Raw genomic sequence first — 5,630 nt, 5'->3', positions numbered from 1 at the left:
TGAGTCTCTAGCTGTCTTCCATTTCTCGTGGAGGAATTGTCTCTCTCTGTGTTTAGAAGTGCAGTGCTGTGTTGAGCAGACGGACATGGCTGTGAGTCTCTGGGCTTGTGCCCCGGCCCAGTCATTGCCTAGGCAACTCCCTCCCCACGGGCACCTGGCCTCTCTCCGCTTTACTTTCTGAACCTGTAAAATGGGTAGGAGGATGGTAGGGCCTACCTCATAGAGCTCGCGAGAGGATTGGTACAGATAAAAGCACTGAGAACACTGGCTGGAATATCATAGGTCCTCATCCAATGTTCATTACCATTATAATTTATAAGCATCTTTTTAAAGTATTTGTCATAATAACTTTTTATGTGGATGAAAAGGGTGATATAAATTTTCAACATCATGATGTGAACAGACCCTGGAGCACGCTTGGGTGGAGCCTGGAACTTTGGGTTATTGAAGAGCCTGCTAGAACTAGTTCTAACAGCTGAGATATAGAATCAGCCCAGGTGTCCAATAATACATGAATGGATGAAGTATCCAGGGAGATACAGGAATTGAAAATGTATATACACAAACTCTTTAAAATTTGTGTATACACAATGGAATACTATTCAGCCATAAAAAGAATGAAATCCTGTCATTCACGGCAGAATGGTTGGAACTGGAGGACGCTGTGTTCGGTAAAACGAGCCAGGAACACGAAGTTAAATGCCTCATGTTCTCACTTATTTGTGGAAGCTTAAAAATGCTGATCTCATAGAAGTGAAAGGTAGAACAGAAGATCCTAGAGGCTGGGAAGGATGGAGAAAGGGAGAGATAGGGAGAGATTTGTTTAAGAATACAAAATTACAGCTAGACAGGAGGAATAATTTCTAGTGTTTCTATACCACTGTAGGATGACTACAGTTGACAATAATATATAGTTTTAAATAGCTAGAGGGAGGATATTGACAAGGAAATAATAAATATTTGAGATGATAGAGATGCGAATCGCCCTGATCTGATCACTGTAAAACATATGTATTAAAATATCCCTGTTTACCCCCATGAAGGTGTACAATTATTATGTGTCCATGAAACATAAATAAAGTAAATTTTTAAGACTCCAACAAATGCTGAAGTAGGAAATCTATATGTTTCATGAGGTAATTGACATCAGGCCTCAGGAGAAGCACGAACGCTCAGCATGGTGGGCAGGGACCCTCACAGTTACAGTGTCCTCATCACTCACGCTGCCCTGTTAGTGCCTGTGCGGTAGCTTCTCTTAACTGGTCATCCCAGGAGCAGGCCAGACCCAGCAGAAAGCACTGCCTGTTCTTGCTCATGGGTTTGCCTACCGCACATGGCTGGGGAGAGCTGAGTGCAGCTCTTAAGTGAGTCCATCTTCTTGGGTCACAAGGACATTTCAGCTCCAGCTCAGAGCACCCACCAAGTGGGTGCTAAGAATGCGGGCTTTAAGATCAGAAAGTGCAGGAATCATTATGAGATGGTGATAAGAAATGTAATTTTGATCTGACTTCTGAAATAAAATAACTAGAACATTTCAATGAAGTCCCTGCAACTGTTCTTTCTGGCCTCACTGGTTCATTGTGAGCCACCGTATAAATAAGCAGTAAAAGATGTGTGGGCAAAACTACAGACAGGAATATGTGGTTGCTGAATCATCCCAACTTTCCCTGGTGATCAGATCGCGAAGCAAAGGTCCTCTCTGTGTCAGCAAACATGTGCCAGCAGCAAGCTTGTTATGTCAATTATTTAAAGTTTTTTTTTTCCATATAGTCATTTTCAGTAAAGAAATGTTAATAGAAAACATCTTGCTTTGAATGTAGGAGAGAAAATATTTTGGTCAGAGAGAAATGTGCTTATTTACATCTTATGAAAACATACATAAAAGAGGCAGAAACCATCTCATTCTGTTGTGATTGTGTTAAACTTCTCAGTTCATTCATTTTACAGTTTGCATTTGTGATCGTAGCTCCTTTTCTGTAATGCGTACATGTGGGCATGCAAACACACACACACACACACACACACACACACACACACACACACACACACCACTCACATTTGCCTCTTCTCACCCATCTGAATATGGCACCCTTTCTCTAAAATGCAGCCTCACTTCCTTTGAGAAGGTTTCTGACAGGTTAGATTACGTTGAAATATTCAAGCATTTCCTCTTCTGTTCTATTATATCTGTATGGGAGGAGACATATTCTCACTCTGTTAATGTTGGGTTTGTTCATCTGTCTATGTTTCATCATCTGATGGGTGAAGAATACTTCTTTGAGTTTAGCCATATCACTTGTGTTGGCTAATTGGATTTGCAAACATGGTGGATAGAGGGATGAAATATTGTCCGATTGGCTTTTTCTTTTACTATTCCAGGTAAGGTGCTTGTTACAGAGTAAGGAGATAGATAACATAGAGCTGCCCCACAGATGCATAGACCTGCAGCCTAAAAAGCTGCCCTGACTGGTGTGAATGCCAGTGAGACTGACAGCAGTTGCTTAGTATGGATGCCCTCCATGCTGGGGTGATTTGTTATTCAGCAGTAGCTGACTGATGCATTGCCCGTGGTGATCTCTACCTCCTCTTACATCACCTTACCCTTCATTAAGTGTACAGCATGGTTTAGAAACAGTTTATATATCATCTCAAAATATTCTCTAGCTTCATTTGGTGTATTATTTCAGATGGCAAGTGAAAAAAGCCCAAGTAAAATTTCTTAATACACAAGGAAAATTTATCAGCTCACATGACAAGCAGTCCACATGGTTCCAGAGGTTGAAATAGTACTGTTATGATGCCTACATGCCCAGATACCTGGGTTTATTATTTTTCCTTGCTGCAGCAAGTTAGGCCCCTAGAAGCTCCAGGATGCCAATCAACTTGTTCCATATACTCAGCAAAAACAGCTCTTCTTTTAAAATATAACTATGAAAGTATAAGCTTTAGTTTCACTGGCCCCGTTGAGTTCTTTGTCTCTCTTTTCACTGAGATTATGGAATGGGATGCACTGACTAGCTCGTCCTGAATTTCAAGTCTATGCCTGGGGCTGGCAGTGGTATCATCCCCATTTCAGAGAATGTCCGCCCCCATGGACAGAGAATGAAGATGAGGTTATTTGCCACAGGAAAATCAGTGCACTTTTATTAGAAGAAGAGAAAGTAGATACCAGGTTGGCTAAAACAAGAGATGTTCATCGACTTAAATCATCACCTAAATTAGAAGTGCTAGGTTCGATTCGATAAATGACTATGTTTAATCAGGAGCCTTAAATTCCTAAACAGATATGCAATCACGTATTCTCTTGTCGATTATTCATTCAGTTTGTTTAACGAGTATCTCTGTGCACCATACCCTCTACTGAGTTATAGTGTGTATTGCTGAGCAAATTCAGGTATTGTTCTTGTGTTCAAGACATTATAATTCCAGCAGCAAATATTGTTCTTAAGGACATAAGTAATTAATTACAATTATGATAAGAAGACATCCTTCTAGCCAGAATGGAGTAATATGGACAGAATTTAGCCTTCACTTGAAGCACACAGAAACAAAATATATAAAAAACAGTAATTTCCAAGACACTGGACATCAGTTAATATATTATAGTAATCCCTAAGGAAAGGGAAACAGGACAAGTGAGTCCTACGATGGTCCCAGATTATTGCCTATAGGGAGTTTCAAGATCCCAGTTTATAGAGGGGAAAGCCAGTGGATGCCGTGAATTGAAGAGATACAGATGGAGTCAGGACAAAAAGGACTATAGTTCGCAGAGTATGGGAGAGAAGATTAGGGAGAAATCTCCAGAGATATGTAGCAGGACCCCCTGATTATTCAGCAGTGGGGACCAATGCAAAGATGTGAGAAAGCCACCAGGCAATACAGAAATTACTACCGGAAAGGACTAGTGAGTACAGAGGTGACACTCACACGTGGCTGAGAATAGTCCCTGTTCCCGCCAGATACCATGGAAACCCTAAGGAGTCACGGAGACTGAATAGTGATACAGAAATGTCTTGTCCCGGCACTGGGGAATAATTAGTTCTAGGCTGAGCATCACACCAACTGCCAGCAACTGCCTAATAAGTATAAAAACCAGACATAAAATAATAAAACTATTTCAAAGTAACTCAACTTTTTGCAAAACAATCCCCAGGAACATTTGTAGAAATAAAAAAAATTATCACCCAGCAAGATAAAATACACAATGTTTGGCATTCGTTGAAAAATTACCAGACATGCAAAGAAGCAAGAAAATACAACCTGACATGCTGAGAAAAAGTGGCCAATCAACTCAAAGCCAAAATGGACACAGAACTTTAGAATCAGCAGACAATGATTATATTGTTACTTATTACTGTTATTAGTATATTATTACTTATTACTATTACTTATTACTATTAAAATAGTTATAAGTGTATTCCAAATATTTGAAAGCTAATAAAGCCATAGAAGATATTTTAAAAGTCTCCATTCAAATGTCTAAAAATGAAAATTACAATGGGATGAAAATATACTTGTAGAGGTTAATGGTAGCTTAGATATGGCAGAATTAAAGATTAGTAAACCTGAACACAAAGCAATGGAAATGATCCAAAATAAAATTATATATAAATATATATATAAACATGCACATATATACTATTTGCATGTATGTATATACACACATATGTGCATATGATTATATGATTGTGTATATATATGATATATATGATTAGCACTTAAATGAATTGTATAAAATCTTCAATAATGCAATTAGAATGAAAGAGAGTGTGGGTAATTGAAGAAATAATGGCCAAAATTTTCCCAAACCTAATAAGAACTATAAACTCACAGATCCAAGAAGCTCGATGAGCTTCAAGCACAAGAAATGTGAAGAAAATCACTGGAAGACACATAGTGATCCGATTGTTGAAACCAATGATAAAAACAATCACTAAGGTAACCAGAGAACAAGGACACATTAGAATCAGAGAAACAAAGACAAGGAAGGCAACTGATTTCTTGTTGGGAACATTGCATGTGAGAAGGCAGGGAACATTATCCTTACAGCACTGAAGGTTAAAAGGCTTAAAAAACAAACGAAATAAACTGTCAACTTAGAATTCTACCCAGTGAACGTCTTTCAATAATTATGACAACATAAGCTGTTTTTCAGGCATACAAACCCTGAATAAATTTATCATCAGGAGAAATGCACTACAAGAGATTGTAAAGGTCATCTTTCAGTGAGAAGAAAAGTGGTATGGACTTGCACAAAAAAATGAAGGGAGGCAGAAATGATAACTCCAAGGGTGGTTGTACACACACACACACACACATTATATTGTAATAAAATCCAGATTCATATGTAAGATATATATAATAAATTTGTAATAAGATCTAGATTCAGTCGAGCACAGTGGCTCACTTCTGTATTCCCATCACTTTGGGAGGCCAAGGCAGGTGGATCACCTGAGGTCAGGAGTTTAAGACCAACCGGGCCAACATGGTGAACCCCATCTCTACCAAAAAATACAAAAATTAGCAGGGATGGTGGTGTGTTACTGTATTCCCAGCTATTCAGGGGGCTGAGGGATGAGAATCGCTTGATCCTGGGAGGCGGAGGTTGCAGCGAGCTGAGATCGCGCCAC

Source organism: Hylobates moloch, unplaced genomic scaffold, assembly GCF_009828535.3.
Source record: "Hylobates moloch isolate HMO894 unplaced genomic scaffold, HMol_V3 SCAFFOLD_12, whole genome shotgun sequence".
Classification (NCBI taxonomy): domain Eukaryota; kingdom Metazoa; phylum Chordata; class Mammalia; order Primates; family Hylobatidae; genus Hylobates; species Hylobates moloch.
Note: the sequence above shows the minus strand (reverse complement) of the source record.